The sequence below is a fragment of the Sturnira hondurensis genome, unplaced genomic scaffold, assembly GCF_014824575.4.
Source record: "Sturnira hondurensis isolate 20B ecotype Veracruz unplaced genomic scaffold, ASM1482457v3 Scaffold0015596, whole genome shotgun sequence".
Lineage (NCBI taxonomy): Eukaryota > Metazoa > Chordata > Mammalia > Chiroptera > Phyllostomidae > Sturnira > Sturnira hondurensis.
The window spans coordinates 8,437,630-8,455,316 of NW_028088227.1; the positions used below are offsets into that span (position 1 = coordinate 8,437,630).

Below are 17,687 nucleotides of genomic sequence, written 5' to 3' on the forward strand. Positions count from 1 at the left end.
TGGCAAAGGCACTCTCCCCAACCCGCTACAGTGACCTTCACTAGGTCTTCAGGTACACAGGGTTTCTGATCAGAAGAAAAACTAATGGCAGAGACTTGCTCTCTTCCAATCCGGTCTCACGGCAAAGACATGCTGCTTTGCCTCAGGCTGAAGCACTTGTCAGCCCCAATTGACCCTTCCTGGGTCCCGGGTGGCAAAAGCATTCTCCCCAACCGGCTACAGGTGACCTTCACTAGGTCTTTAGGTACGGAGACAAGCTCCTTCAGGCCCGGTCTCTTGGCAGAGATATGCTGCTTTGCCTCAGGCTGAAGCACTTGTTAGCCCCAAATGACCCTCCCTGGGTCCCAGGTGGCAAAGGCACTCTCCCCAACCGGCTACAGGTGACCTTCACTAGGTCTTCAGGTATGGAGACATGCTCCTTCAGGCCCCGTCTCACTGCAGAGACATGCTGCTTTGCCTCAGGCTGAAGTACTTATCAGCCCTAAATGACCCTTCCTGGGTCCCAGATGGCAAAGGCATTCTCCCCAGCCAGCTACAGGTGACCTTTGCTAGGTCTTCAGGTGTGGAGACATGCTCCTTCAGGCCCGGTCTCATGGCAGAGATATGCTGCTTTGCCTCAGGCTGAAGCACTTGTCAGCCCTAAATGACCCTCCCTGGGTCCCAGGTGGCAAAGGCACTCTCCCCAACCGGCTACAGGTGACCTTTCCTAGGTCTTCAGGTACACAGGGTTTCTAATCAGAAACCAATGGCAGAGACTTGCTCTCTTCCAATCCAGTCTCATGGCAGAGACATGCCCTTTGCCTCAGGCCGAAGCACTTGTCAGCCCCAATTGACCCTTCCTGGGTCCCGGGTGGCAAAGGCATTCTCCCCAACCGGCTACAGGTGACCTTCACTAGGTCTTCAGGTATGGAGACATGCTCCCTCAGGCCCGGTCTCTTGGCAGAGATATGCTGCTTTGCCTCAGGCTGAAACACCTATCAGCCCCAAATGACCCTTCCTGGGTCCCAGGTGGCAAAGGCACTCTCCCCAACCGGCTACAGGTGACCTTCACTAGGTCTTCAGGTACGGAGACACGCTCCTTCGGGCCCGGTCTCATGGCAGAGACATGCCCTTTGCCTCAGGCTGAAACACTTATCAGCCCCAAATGACCCTCCCTGGGTCCCAGGTGGCAAAGGCATTCTCCCCAACCGGATACAGGTGACCTTTCCTAGGCCTTACAATACAGGTTTCTGATCAGAAACAGAACACATGTGAGAAATTTGCTCTCTTCCCACCAAACCAGAAAACAAGTAGTTGAGGTTTCCTTTACTCCAGGTTTAGAACTTTCACATTCTTTATACATATTTCTACTCATCTAGATTTAACCATCATTCTCTTTTAATCTTGGTTCCTTCCCCACACGGGAAGAACTATACCTAAACTCAGTACTTAAACTCAGTATGTGGCAGCCAAAAGTCCCTAGCACTACAGGTACCTTCCACTAAAAGTCCCTAGATTCGCAGGGACATTTTTCACCTTTCTGAAACTTAGACCTTGCAAACACCCTATAAATCAGATGGTCACTCTCAGACCACAGTTCGTGACCTTCAAAACCAGAGCCATTACTATCAGAACCAGTTACACAGAAAACCTAACTGCTGCAGTGCCCACACAGCAACAGCATACAAGCCTATAATCTAAAGAGAAGCCTTAGCCAGTTCCAAGATGGCGGAGCCCATGCACGTGGGATCATCCAACATGGCGGCACCCACGCATGCGGGGTCGTCCAAGATGGCGACGCCCATGCATGCTCTGCCCTCCATGGTGGGGCACTCACGTGGCTCATCCATTTTACCCAAAATGGCAGCACCCGGACTCTGGTTCCACCCAACTGTGAAGGTCCTAGGACTCCGGCTTCAGGAGCCCCGAAAGCTCCCAAGGCCCCTTCCACCCATGGGTGTGGGGGCACCACAAAGCCGCCCTCCACCCATTGGGAGTGATGCACTGAAGCTGCCATCACCAATGCAGGTGGAAAGCAGGCTTCGCCCACCTGTGAAGGTGGGGGCTCTGCTGCTCCGTTTTCAGGAGCCAAGGCGGCCCCTGCCAACCCCTGGTGCGGTGGGTGTGCAGAGCCCACTTGCAGAGGCTGCGAATCCGTGGTGAAGACTTCTCCCACTTGCAGGGCAGGAGAAGCCGTAGTGGGCCTCACCTCCCCAGAAGGTAGCATCACCACAGGAGTTCCCACTCTCTGGGGTCCCTCATTTCCCAGGTTCAGAGCATTAATGAGGTTTCTTTCCTCATCATCTTTTTCCTCCTGTGATCTACTATCAGAGAGGGGTTCTGAGACCCCTTTCTCCTTCTGGACCACTACACACTCCTCTGTAGAACTACTCACACAATTCCAACAAAGCAAACAAAGATTCAGAGCAAAAAGAATACAGATGGCGTAAAGACCAGGTATTTCCCCTGCTATCGCCCACAATTCCAGCTCCATTATTGCAAAAGAGCAGTCAGAAACCAAGTTTTCAACCCAAACACTTTCACGTCTCTGCTCCCTGCCTGCTTTGTTTCCTTTTCACCTTTCCGGGTGTGATTAGGCGGCCGATGCCCTCAAGAGCGCAGAGAAATCCTCAGAGACTGGGAAAATTCTAAAGCCTCACTCTCTCGCACCTGAGGGGATTCGGTCTGCCACGGACAATTATCCTCCTGGCTGGCTCGCCAAAAACTGTTACCGAACAAAGGGTCCGAGGGGGGGCAATACTTGGCCCACTGAGGGATGCCAAAACCTGCTGCAGAAAATAGGGACCCCTCCCAAGGCCGATACACTAAAATCTTAAGGTCCTTCTGTCCGCCGCCAATTGGAAACACATCTCTCAATGCCAGAGATTTGCGAAAAGGAAACAAAATGTTTATTTAATGCTATTCAGGCCTAATGCCTTCCTTGAAATATTAAAGTCTTTAAGGGTATACACCTACACACACACACACAGCGCTCCCTTCTCCCACTGTCCCAACTCCGGGTACCGTAAATCAGGAAAAGAGCACACGTCCGTTTTCAGGCCGCTGGCACGTGAGCTGCGTCGTCTGCCTGTCCAGGCAGGATCTCCAATTAATCCAAAGTCATGCGGCACCTTCCACTGGCAAGAGTTCTTTGTACCAAGTTCTAGTCAAAGTCTCTCCTGCTTTCCAGGCTACTCAGCCAAAGGGAGCACGCCAAAGCCGTGTGGGCCTCTTCTACCAAAGCCGCGTCTTTCTTCTTCACCTGGCCGCAGGGATCTCCATTCTGGCAAAGTTGCGTGGTTTTCTCTTCCACCTGGCCAAGAGGGGGTCTGCACTCTGCTGAAACTGCATGGCTCTCCCTCCTAATGGCTACAGGGGTCTACATCTTTCTAAATAGCGTGGCTCTCCCCCTCATCTGGCCAAGAGGGGGTCCTCACTCTGCTAAAGCCACATGGCTCTCTCGCAGGCACTCTCTCCGAGAAGCAGCCCCAGTTCCAGCCTGGTTAGCCCCCACTCTGCTAAAGCCACATGGCTCTCACGCAGGCACTCTCTCCGAGAAGCAGCCCCAGTTCCAGCCTGGTTAGCCCCCACTCTGCTAAAGCCACATGGCTCTCAAGCAGGCCCTCTCTCCGAGAAGCAGCCCCAGTTCCAGCCTGGTTAGCCCCCACTCTGCTAAAGCCACATGGCTCTCAAGCAGACCCTCTCTCAGAGAAGCAGCTCCAGTTCCAGCCTGGTTAGCCGCCACTCCCTTCTCCCTGGCCCAGAACTTGGCCACAGCTATTTAACATATCTATGAAACCAGTTAAAGGTTATAGATATGTTAAATGACCATTCCAGAGGTTAGCTGCAAAACTGTTGCTATGCAAAACAGCTCTCAATGGCCCTGCTCCATTCATCCCTTCCCCCAACTGACACCTGGGGGGGGGGGCGGTGAGGACATCCTAATATTTCCTCCAATATTTCTGTACACTTTGAGTTCTGGACACCATTCCAAATCTTTTCCGGGCCCCCCACCCTGGCTGCACCCTGTATCAAAACCACAAACTCACTTACTCAGACTCATTCCCTCTGAGCTCCAGCACTGGGGTGGCAGCTTGAAGGGCACCAGTGGCATACAGGGAGAGACTGCAATGTCTGGCACTGGGATGAGCAGAGACTATTGTCTCTTTACTGAGCACCCGCCCCCAACAGAGCCCACAGGCTGGTGCCATATCTGAGATTCTATCAACCTGGCTAACACTATGTGACCCACCTTGGAGATCCACAGAGACTCTACTCCACCCAATTTATAGGCCCATCCAAGCTGCTGTTCCATAAGAACAGCTGGTCTTGGCCACTAAATTCTATGAAACAAGTGACATCTGGCTTCAGTGAGCCACATTAGAGTCACAGCTTTGATTCACCTGGGAATCTCCAAACCCAGCATAAGTAGCAGCCATCTCAGATTGCTTTACAGGTCAGGCTGGGTACCCTGGGCAAAACACAGGTAAGGGCCTGACCTTGGCCTGTACCACCTCTGAAACCCCAGGGCCAATGCACCCAGTGGATAGGCACAGACCAGGTTGGAGCTCCACCACCCTGCCCCTGCACAGCTGATCCTGCACAGAGGGCAGAGGTCAGTGGTCAGTGGTCACAGCCTGTCCTTGCAGCAGACTGGCCTGGTTAAATCCCTCCCATTGGTCTTCCAACAGCAACCAAGGCTCAACTACAAGAAGAGGTATACTCAGCCCACCCAAAAGGTGCACCTTGAGTATCCAGCCTGGGTGATTGGGAAGGCTGTGCCACTGGACCTTTCAGGACACCTACTATACATTAGTGATGAGGATACTGGCCCACAGTGTCCGCGGCATTATGGATGAAATATGAGACAAATTCACACAGACTACCGAGTTCCTTGGAGAAAAAGGGATGGCAGGGCCACTCTCTCAAGGGGAAAGAACCCCAACCCTTGCCTTGACAACCTTTTATTTGATTCAATTTGCATAGGAATACAGGGTGTATACACAAAGCTCCTCAATCATTGTCAGGAAGAAATAAATAATAAAGAACTCTGAGGGCTTATTCTGAATCAGAGTCAAATAGTTAAAGGGCCATAAAACTTTGAGGAATAAACTCACTTCTTACTTGGATCCTTATCATTTAATTAAAAGCATATTAAACAAAGCAGGTTTCACAGGATTTTACATATTCTTTCTTAGGCCTGATTGCCCTAGGGAATCCACCCTATCCAGCACAGAGCAGCACCCACCACCAGCATTGTTTCAAGCTTAAGGCATTGTTTCAGGCTTAAATCAGGGAGGGAAAGTAAGGCAGCCAAGAGATTAGAAGACTTCTCATAGACAGAATAAGGACTCAGGCTATGTCAAAGCTGAGGGGCGAGGGTCCATCACTCCCTTTTGCTATAGCCCCCCAAGTCCTTCCCTGGTGCCTCCCCATGATTGTGCCTGTCTTAGGTCATCCCTCTCTTGAGGAATCTTACCGGTCATTGGCTAACTGATCAAGCACTGGGGCCAGGCAGGGTGAAGTCAACGGAGCAGAGGCAGTGCCCCTGCCAGGGAGATAAGCTTTGTCTCCTTAGTGGCTTATGTTCCCAAGGTTGCTCACTCAGCCTTAGCCATGGGAGGGGGGTATGGCTCCTGAAACCAGGCAGGGCAGTTCCCAACACACTAGGCCACACTACCAAGACATGGAGGAGTCAAAGCAGCTCTCCCTAATGCATAGAAAAAAACACAGGGAGTCTGCCAAAATAAGGAGGAAAAGAAACATGGCCCAAATGAAAGAACAGGTAGAGCAGATAAAAACAGAGGGAAAGAGCTAAACAAAATGGAGATAAGCGATCTATGAGATGCAGAGTTCAAAATACTGTTTATAAGGATGCTCAAGGAATTTAGTGAGGACCTCAGTGGCATAACAAATAGTCAGAAACAAAGGTTACACTAATTGAAATATAGAAGAATTTACAGAGAAACAACAGGAGAATAGATGAAACCAAGAATTAAATCAATGATTTGGAACACAGGAGGTAAAAACAACCACTCAGAGCAACAAGCAGAAAAAAGAATCCAAATAAATAAGGGTAGTATAGATAGCTTCTGGGGCAACTTGAAGAAGTATAACATTCATTCACATCAAGGGGGTGCCAGAAGGAAAAGAGAGTGAATGAGAAACTGGAAATCTATCTGAAAAAGTAGTGAAAGAAAACTTCCCAAATTTGGTGAAGGAAATAGACATGCAAGTCCAGGAAGTGCAGAGAGTCCCCATTATGATAGAGGCAAAGAGGTCCACTCCAAGACATAACATTATCAAAAGGCCAAAAGTTAAAGTTAAAGAGAGACTCTTCAAAGCAAGAGAAGTTATTTACCAGAAGGTTGCCAGATGTGAGGGGGGAGAGGAAGAATGGGTAAAGAGGTGAGAGGATTAAGAAGTACAAATAGGCAGTTCCAGAATGGCCATGTGGATGTAAAGTACTGTATAGGAAATGGAGTAGCCAAAGAATTTTACACATGACCCATGGACATGAACAATGGTGGGGGGATTGGCTGAGGGAGTGGGGGTGCTGAATGGAGGGGGCAAAGTGGGAAAAATCAGGACAAGTATAATAGCATAATCAATAAAATATAATTTATAAAATATAGAATAATTGAACATAATGATTGACAAACTTGATATACTATTTTATTTTGCCCCAGAATGTAAGTTTTATGTTCATTGAAAGTTATTAAAAAATGCTAAGTTTAAAGTAGTCCAGAGTATAGATGAGGAGGACTATCCCCCAATTCATTTATTAGGGTCACAACCTAGATATAAAAATCTGATTAGAATAGTATGAATAAAAGAAAATTATAATGGCTAATACAAATTGTTAGTGTAGATTCTAAAATATCAGCAATATATTAAAAAGGAAAATCCATCATAGTCTAGTCAATTTTTCTCAGAAGTGCAGAGTTGATTTTCATTAAAAAATCAATTAATATAATTTGCTACCTTTGGATAATAAATGAGAAAAAGCATGTGATTAATTTTATAGAAACTTTTAATTAAAAATTTTAATTATTAGTATTCAATAGCAATTCATAAGTTATGACTAAAAATAGTATGACTATGCATCTACATAATTTTTTTAAATTATGCATAAATGATTAGAATTAATAGAATTTAGGAACCTGCTGGTTATAAAATGAGTATATAAAAACTATGTTCTTATATATATAATAAATTATGCTAAAACAATTGTGCATTAATAGAAAAAAATAAAATTGTACTTACAGCTCTATCAAATATAGAAGTAAAGTTTGTGTAAATTAAAGGCCTAACTAAAAAGAAAGAACAGTAAACCTTTTAGATGATAAAACATGAAAAAATTCTCATAGTTTTAGGATGGGGAAGGATTTCTTAAACAGAAGCATCAACCATCAAAAAAATGGCAGCCCTGACCAGGTGCCTCCAGTTGGCTGGAGTGTTGTCCCATGCACCGAGGTGTTGCAGGCTCAGCTCCCAGTTAGGGCACATGTCTGGGTTGTGGATTTGATCCCTGAAGGGCACATACAGGAAGCAACAAATCAATGTTTCTCTCTGACATAGATGTTTTCTCTCTCTTTCACTCTCCCTTCCTCTTTCTCTAAAATCAATAAAAAAAAAACCATATCCTCAAGTGAGGATTTAAAAACATGGTGATTTTGACTGCATTAAAATTAAGGATTTCTATTCATCAAAATACACCATAAAGACAGTGAAAAGAGAAGTTCCAGTCAGCATGAAGGAGCAGGTAAATGTTGTTCATACCTCCTCCCATGACCCCTTCAAAATTACAAATAAATTATAGAACAATCAACCTGGAGAACCATCGGAACACTAGGTGAACAGAAGTTCTATAACTAAGGATGTAAAGAAGGAGACATATAGAGACTGACAGGAGAAGCAGAGAAGCCAAACAGCTGGGTCCTACACCCACGTGTGGCAGTTGGAAGTTCGGAGGGATATGTCAGCAAGAGAGGAATCAGGGATCCCAGCCCCACGTGGGGTTTCCCAGATGAGAGCACCAGTGCCAAGAAGAGGAGCCCCCACAACGTCTGGTTGTGAAAATCAGTGATTTCATCCCTCTGGGTGAGACCAAAAGGCTGCTGGAAACCCAAGTGTCCTCTTAAAAGGGCCCACACACAGATTCGCTCACTCACAGGCACTTCTCCTGGGCTACGGAGAAGGTACAGCAGCTTGGGAAGTGCGAGAGACATACAGGGAGAAACTGACTTGTGTAGCTTCAGCGCAGAGGGTGGAGGGACAGCCACCACTGTCCTGGTTGAGCCCTCCTCCCCCACAGCTGACCGTGAAGTGCCATCTTTCCTCCCCTCACAGACAAATACAAACCTACATTAGCATGGTGGACTCCACTTGCTCCAGCGTGATGACTCTGTGAGATTCCACCCCTCCCAATTCATGCACCACACGCCACCATTTCAACAGCAAGAAGCATCCTCAACCTGCTACAGGCTTTCTTAAAAAAAAACTTTCAAAGGTTCTCAGGCCCCAGACACGTGGCTGCTGGCCTCAGTGTGCCCTGTACCTTTCACTGAATAGACACAGGTTCAGCACTGATGCAGAATCTGGATCTGTATTAACCTAGTGAGTACCACTGGCCCCACTGTGGGGACTCCCTGATATCCCAACTCACCCAAACCTCATACCTCCCAAACCTCTTTTAGTGGTGGAGCATTACAGGCAACTAGCAATGCCGCAGTAGGACCTGCGGTGCTCTGTGCATTTTGCCTAGCTGCCCCAGGTCTGGTACTGGTCACAGCTGGCCTTGGTTCATAGCATGGTCCCTCCCATGCACCTCCAGGTCCAGCACAGGAGGCTGTGACTAACTGTAGATCACTTTGTAGCTGACACCAGACAGCCTGGAGCCATTCACAGGCAGTGACTGACCTTGGCCTGAACAGTAGCATCTCTCAAGAGGCCCTAGAACACAGAGTCACACCTGGTGACTGGTTTCACACCACAACAGAGCATGACTCATTAGCCCCACAATGGCAGGTTCAAAGGGTGGTCTTGGCAGGCACCAGAGACTGCTTGGGTGAATCCCACTCCATGGGGCCAACCCCCACACAGCAGTTTGTATGCTGTGGTTGTGGCCAAGTCTCACAGCTAGTCAGCCTGCGGGTCAGTTCCACCTATGGACATGCCAACAGCAATCAAGACTCAAGTACAACAGAAGGGTACACAGAAACCCACACAAGGGGCTCTCCTGAAACACCAGGCTTAGTTGGTTGGGGAAATTGTGCCACTGGACCCCGGAGGACACCTACTGTACAAAACCACCCTGCCAAGACTGGAAAATGTAGCAGATCTACCTAATAAGTAGAAACAAACACAGAGAGACAGCCAAACAAGGAGACAAATAAACATATCCCAAATAAAAGAACAGGAGAAAACTCCAGAATAAGATCTAAATGAAATTGAGGCAAGCAATCTACCAGACACAGAGTCCAAAACACTGGTTGTAAGAGTGCTCAAGGAACTTAGTGAGAACTTAAGAGATAGTAAGAATAAAAATGGAACTAGAAACCATAACAAAGAACCAATCAGAAATGAAATATACAATAACCGAAAAAAAAGAATACACTAGAAGGAATTAATAGCAGATTGAATACAGAAGAGAATTCTATCAACAATTTGAATGACAAGGCAGCAAAAAACACCCAATCAGAATAGCAAAAAGAAAAAAAAATGAAGATAGTGTAAGGAAACTCTGGGGAAACCTCAAGTGTACCATCACTTTCATATAAAGGTACCAGAAAAAGAATAGAGGGAGCAAGGGATTGAAATTTTATTGGAGGATACAATGACTGACAACTTCCCTAATCTGGTAAAGGAAAGAGACACACAATTCCCAGAAGTGTAGAGTCTCAAACAGTATGAACCCAAAGAGGGTCGAACCAAGACACATGATTTAAATGGCAAAATTTAAAGACAAAGAATGTTAAAAGCAGCAACAGAAAGGCTGTTAGTTGCCTACAAAGGAGTTCCCATAAGATTCTCAGCTGATTTCTCAACAGAAACTTTTCAGGCCAGAAGAGACTGACATGAAATATTTAAAATTATGAAAATTAAGACCACTCTACCAAGTAAGGCTATAATTTAAAATTGAAGGTGAAATAAAGAGCTTCCCAGACAAGTAAAAGCTAAAGAAGTTCATCACACCAAACCAGTGGTATAAAAATGTTAAAGAGACTTCTTTAAGAAGAAGAAGGGACAAAAAAGAACATAAATATGAACAATAAAGTGGCAAAAAACCCCTAGGTATCTATCCATAATCATTTTAAATACAAATGAATTAAATGTTCTAATCAAAAGATAGGGTAGATTAATAGATAAGAAAACAAAATTCATATATGTATATGCTATCTATAAGACACCCACTGCAGACCAAAAGACACACATACACTGAAAGTAAAGAGATGGAAAAACATCTTTCATGTAAAAAGAAACAAACAAAAAAATCTGGGGAAGCAAACATATCAGACAAACTGAACTTTAAAACAAAGGCTCTAATAAGAAATAAAAAAGGACATTTCATAATAAGGAGGAGATCTGGAAAAGGATCAGTTCAACAGAGAATATAACCCTTGTAAACTTTTGTGCACTCAAAATAGGAGTGAATATATACATAAAGCAAATACTGATGGACATAAAGGGAGAGATCAGTGGTAACAGGGTCCTAGTAGGGGACTTCAACACTCCATTTACATTAATGAATAGACCTTCCAGACAGAAGATCAATGAGGAAGCAGTGCCCTTAAATGATAAATTGGACCAGATGGATTTAAATGATATTTTCAGAGCATTTCACCCCAAAGCAGCAAAATATAAATGTTAGGGCACAAAACAAGTGTCAAGACATTTAAGAAGACTGAAATTGTATCAAGTATCTTCTCCAAACACAATGGTATAAATCTAGAAATCGATTACAAAAAAAAGAAAAAGAAAAACATACAAACACAGGGTGGCTAAATTACATGCTACTGAACAATGAATGGATTAATAGGATCAAATGAGAAACTGAAAGATGACTTGATACAAATGAAAGAAAACATAATGACCCCAAATCTACAGGACACAGAAAAATCAGTCCTAGGAGGAAAATTCATAGCAATACCTCAAGAAACAAGAAAAATCTCAGATAAATAATCTAACCTTATATCTAAAGGAACTAGAAAAAGAACAACAAACAAAGCTTAAAGTGAGTAGAAGGAAGAAAATAATACATATCAGAGTAGAAATAAGTGAACAAAAAATTGCAAGGGTTTGACGAAACAAAAAGCTGGATCTTTAAAAAGAAAAATAAAATTGATCAACCTTTAACCAAACTCGTCAAGAAAAAAAGCAGAGAGGACCCAAATACATAAAATCAAAAGAAAGAGAATTAACAACGGACACCACAGAAATAAAAGGAATTTTGAGAAAATACCATGAATAATTAATTATGTGCCAACAAACTGGACAATCTGGGAGAAATGGATAAATTCCTAGAAATGTGCAATCTTCCAAGATGGAATCAAGAAGAAACATAAAATCTGAACAGACTGATTACTACCAATGAAACTGAATCAGTAACCAAAAAGCTTTGGACTAGGTGGCTTAGCAGGTACATTTTACCAAACACTTAAAGAGGGATTAACACCGATCATTCTTAAGCTATTCCAAAAAATTCAGGAGGAGGGGTAGTTCCAAAGCTCATTTTCTGAGGGAGCAATTATCCTGATTTCAAAACCAGACAAAGACATCACAAAAAAAGAAAAATTATAGGCCAATATCCCTGATGAATAAAGATACAAAAATCCTCAATAAAATATTAGCAAACATAATTCAGCAATGCATTTAAAAAATCATACACCATGATCAAGTGGGATTTATTCCAGGAATGCAAGGTTGATACAATACCCACAAACCAATAAATGTGATACACCATACAAACAAAATGAAAAATAAAAATTATATAATTATATCAACAGATGAAGGAAAAGCACTTGACAAAATTTAGCATATATTTATGACGAAAACTCTGTGCAAAGTGAGATACCTTAACATAATAAAGACCATATATAACAGACCCACTGCTAACATCTTACTCAATGGGGAAAAGCTAAAAAGGTTTTCTTAAGATCAGGAACAAGACAAGGACATCCACTTTCACCACTTTTATTCAATATAGTATTGAAAGTCCTACCCACAGAAATCAGTCAAAAAGAAATGAAAGATATTCAAATTAGAATGGAAGAAGTAAAACTGTCATTTGCAGCTGGCATAATACTGTATATAAAGAATCCTAAAGATTCTACCACAAAGCTATTAAAACTGCCCTCACTGGTGTGGCTCAGTTAGCTGGTTGAGGTCCTGCAAAGCAAAAGATCAGCTGGCATAATTCTAGATAAGCAAACATGCCTGGGTTGCAGGTTTGGTCCCTGGTTGGGATGTGTGTGAAAGGCAGCCAGCCAATGTTTCTCTCTCACATTGATGTTTCTCTCCCTTTCTTTCTCTCTCCCTTGCCCTCTTCCTAAAAAACATATTATTACAATTGACAACTGAATTCAGTAATTAACGGGATACAAGACTGATGTTCAGAAATGGGTTTCATTTTCATATACCCATAATGAACTATTGGAAAGAGAAATTAAGAAAACAATCACAGTAGTACTGTATCTAAGAATATATGAGGTCTGTCTGAAAAGTGCAGAATATTGACATATTCTATGTTAATATAACTAGAATAGTTTACATGACATCAATGGAACCTGGCAGCCAAGGAGACTGGAATGCACATGTGTGAACAATGATGACTTCACTGTACTAGTCAGTGGGGGCAGTAGACACCATTGAGTGAGCATGTGTACTGTGTGGCTGTCACATTCAAAATGACTAAGCAAGAAGAGCAGTGAATCTGCATCAAATTTTGCGTTAAGCTGGAACATTCCTTCACAGAAACTATTTGAGTGACTCAGAAGGCTTTTTGGGACAATACAACGAGTACAGCATAGATAAAAGTGTGGCACAAATGCTTCAAAGATGGTTGAGAATCTGTTGAAACTGATTATCTTCTGGAAGGTCTGCAACCAGCGGAACACCTGAGAATGTTGAATGTGTAGGGCTGCGATCAACAAAGATTTATGACTGACAGTGCAAGAACTAGAAGCTGATCTGAGGGTTCCAAAAACTACTGCAGGAAACCCTGGCTGGTGTAGCTCAGGGGATTGAGTGCGGGCCTGCGAACCACACGATCGCGGTTCGATTCCCAGTCAGGGCATATGCCTGGGTTGCAGGCCAGTTCCCAGCAGGGGACTCACTTGAGGCAACCATATATTGATATTTCTCTCCTTCTCTCCTTCCCTTCCCCTCTAAAGATAAATAAATGAAAATCTAAAATTAAAAATTAAAAAAACCCTACAACTACTGCAGGATCTTTTATGAAACGTGTCAGGGCAAAATTCATCCCGTGGCTTCTGCTACTCCGCAGAAGGAACATTGTGCTGCAGCTGCTAATGACTTGATTCAAACCACTACCAATGAACCAGAGTTCTTTAAGAAGATAATTGGAAATGAACTGTGGTTCTATGGCTACATGTATGACCTGGAAATGAAGGCCCAGTTTTTCCTGGATAGTGGAAAAAAATATATATATATAAAGGGGAATGAGCCTAGGAAGATCTCTACAATTGTATTAAGCAAGTTAACTCAAATTAACATTTCTGACAAAAATATTTGCTTCTGACTTATGTAGTGAAAATAACTGCCCCTTCTATTAAACTATCCCAATGGGAGTTACCTGGTTCTCTATGCCTGAAGAAGGCGCAGCAAAGGAGCAGCAAGATCAAGACCATACTAACCATGTTTTTGATTGGGAAGGTGTTGTCCATCATGAGGAAACCTCTGCAGACCAAACAATTAATCAGGAGCACTACCTCAGTGTTCTTTGTTGGTTGAGAGATGCATATGGCTGTGGCTATGAGCAACTGGTGATTGGCTGCTTCATCACTACAATGTGCCCACTCATGAACCACATCTTTCTCAGAGTATTTTTGGTGAAACATCAAATCACCCAGGTGACTCAGTCTTCCTACAGCCCAGATTTGGCACCCTGTGACTTCTGGCTTTTCCCCAAACTAAAATCATCTTTGAAAGGGAAGAGATTTCAGAATGCCAATGAGATTCAGAAAAAATGACAGGGCAGCTGGTGATGATTCTAAAAAAGGATTGTGCAGAGTGTTTTGAACAGTGGAAAAGATGCTGCAAGAATGGTGGGAGGTCCCAAAGTGCCTACATTGAAGGGGACTGAGGTGTCATTGCCCCATATACAATGTTTCTTGTATCATGTATCTTCTTCAATAAATTGTATCTTCTTCTTCTATTTTTTTCATATTACATGGTGGGATACTTTCTGGACAGACCTCATATATATAGAATGTAAAGCTCATGAACATAGAAAAATACTTTCCAAAAATTTCTTGTGATGAAATATAATGGCAACTACTATAATATCATGTACTTTCATTGTGACCAGTGGATTTCGTTTATTTAGATTGACTTTCTGTAACAGGTTGAAAATGTTTTAAAGTTTCAAGCTGTCTTAAATGTACAAATGTATCTTAAAGTACTTCCATGACGCATATTCTGAAATCTCCAAGATACTCCTGTATAGTGGAAAAAATATATATATATATAAAGGGGAATGAGCCTAGGAAGATCTCTACAATTGTATTAAGCAAGTTAACTCAAATTAACATTTCTGACAAAAATATTTGCTTCTGACTTATGTAGTGAAAATAACTGCCCCTTCTATTAAACTTTACATAAATAATATATTTTTAGAAGCAAATGCTGTTCCTGATTTTGGATAACTTTTGCCTGAGAGATTGGTAACTATTCTTCTTTATCCAAATAATTTATTTTGTTTATCCAGCAAAACTTTCATTTAGAATGGAAGGACAGATAAAGTGCTTCTCAGATAAGGTCAAGTTCAAGGAGTTCATCATCACCAAGCCCTTATTATATGAAATGCTAAAGGGACTTATATAAGAAAAAGAAGATAAAAAATATTAACAGTGAAAGGACAGCAAACTCACAGTTATTAACAACCATGCCTAGAACAAAAGCAAACCAAGAGGACAGCTAGATCAGGAGTGGAACCATAGAAATGAAGAACACATGGAGGGTTAGCAACAGAGGAGAGGGAGGAGGAGAGGGGGGAGAAGGTACAGAAAATAACATAGACAGTAGGTAGAAAATAGATAGGGGGGAGGGCAAGAATAGTGGGGGAAATATAGAATCTAAAGAAGTTGAGACACGTGGTTATAAACTAATGGGGGGAGAATAGTGGGGGAGGGAGTGTGTGGGTGGAGGGGAATGAAGAGGGGAATAGAACAACTGTAATGGTATAATCAATAAAATATATTTTTAAAAAACAAATAATTTATCTTGATATTTTCTGAATATGTTTTTCTGAAGCTACTTCCCTGATAATGAGAATGAGGCTCAATATTCTTTGATATATAGAAACTTAATAGAATTTATGTAAAATTTTTGTACCATTGAAGGTAAAAACTGGTTATTATATTTTAAAGCCTTCCCTTTATTACAAAAAACCTACATGCACATATTAGAAAATTTATAATATATAGCTAAGCCAGTAAAATTAAATGAAAATTTCGTTAACAAAAAAAGAGAATGAAAATAAAAGTCTACTTTAGGGATGACACTATCTATAGCACATTTAAGTATTAAAATCTAGCATGCAGAATATATTTTAAATATTCTGAGAAAACAATAAAAAACATTTATTAGGCCAGTAAAAAATGGACAAAACGTTTAATCAGGTTTTTCATAAAAGAGGTCCAAAGGGCCAATTAACGCATGGAAAGGGTCTTAACTTTACAAGTATTCAGGAAAATGCAAATTAAAGTCACAGTGTCGCTCTTCTAAAATCTACCCATCCGAAGTGTGGGCTGACTCCTGTTGGTTTCCTTATCTTCTCAGGGCAGTCCCCTACCTCTCATTCCCTAACGAGCTCTGGTTCAGGCTGACACCTGCCAAACTCTCCTTAGCCCCACCCATCAGGGTTTCCAAGTTCAACGCTCTGCCCTCTGCTGGCCTGACTGAGATTTGGTAGCTTCGCTTTCAAAGCAGGCTGGGGTGGCTCTGACTCTTAAGTGCTAGATAGATTTCTAGTGAGAGCTTTATCCTGCATCAGGAACTGCTTGAGCAATTCCTATTGCCCCTGGGTCCCTTTACTTATCTCGTGAAATTTCCAATTCACAGGGAACTTGGAAATGCTTCTGCTATTGTACAGTATCTGCAAATGTTGTATGAGGCTTGCCGAAAGGGAGACTTCTTAAGGCTGCTCACCTGCTCAAGGCTTACCCTCTGAGGTGACACATTCTTCTAAGGCCAGGGTCTGAGGGCTTACTCTACTTTTTAAGCTCCTGATCGTCTCCTAGTCCTCAATATGTTGCCTTACACGTCACCTAGATCCTTACTGTGGAGTTAGACACCTCTTCCCTGAGGCGCTATACAAATCCTGTAAGTGTGCAGCAGTAGCGTTTGGTTCCAGTTTATTCTGATCAAGACCATTCCCATAAAAATGCATGTGTACAGCACTGCCCACTGCCATGAGCTGTCGTCCTGTATGCACAACCCAAGACTGTCTGCTTCCAACCTGCTATAGAAAGACCATGCAAATAACTTTAAAAAATTATCTGCTATAAGGCAATCTCTCATCATATTACAGTACCAACACAAAGTGTGTTACTCACAATTTACCTGGAAACTCGAGATTTGCCATCGTAATTCAAAACCTTACCAAGAACAGGACTTTTTTAGCTTCTTCTCTCCTTTTGACATTCTTAGACTCTGTTCTTTGAATCCATTCCCTTTGAATGCTGGTGTGTGTGCATGTGTTTGAGTGTGTGTACACACACACCTCTCTGTCATTGAACTTGCTCCTCTTGCATGACTTTAAAAGTTCCTGATCAGATTGTTATTTGCTGGCCTACAGGGTTTGACAACCTACTAAAAGCTTCTACACCTTCAGATGAATATCTTAGCCTCAATTCTAAACTTACCCTGATATTGCTCTATTAATCTAAAATGGGTCTTTTGCATCTATGTCAATTATTAAGAAATTTATTTCTCGTCTACAATTAATTATTATGTTTCTCTTTTTGGAATTTTTCCAGTGATCACCCAAGAAAAATTTCACTTATGCATAGGGAAATACAGCTAGAAAAAATGGATAAAAGAGTTATTTTTTGGATAAAATGCACATATTGAGTCAGACATCAAAACTGCACTCAATTTTTCCTGAAGTAATGAAATATAAATTTTTTCAAAGAAAACAGTCACTTAATGGATAGGTATAGGTGGCATCCACATATGAGGAGTTGAATGAAATCCTGGAATTATAAAAAGGCACAAAATCATTGTCTTGGTCTCAAACATTACCTCAGATTATTATATTAAGATTTTGATAACCTCTCAGAAGTAAGTCTTTCATTTAATTAATATTTATTGAGTGTGTACCATAATCCAGGTACCATGTTAGTAAATGGAGATTCAGTTATGAGCATCACACACACAGTTCGTGTTCTTGCAGAGCCTGGATTCTGGAGTGGAGACTAGTGCAGTCGGACCTGTAGGCTAGGGCGCTATGGGAGCACAGAGGC

General features: G+C 42.5%; 1 long non-coding RNA gene across 1 annotated transcript; it reads left to right on the forward strand.

Moving 5' to 3' along the window:
* The first annotated feature begins 143 nt into the window (after nt 1–143).
* On the forward strand, nt 144–1,012 carry LOC119000299 (uncharacterized). The gene is made up of 3 exons (XR_005069283.1): nt 144–190; nt 507–560; nt 883–1,012. It is a non-coding gene; the product is annotated as an uncharacterized LOC119000299 (long non-coding RNA).
* Nucleotides 1,013–17,687: the final 16,675 nt, after the last annotated feature.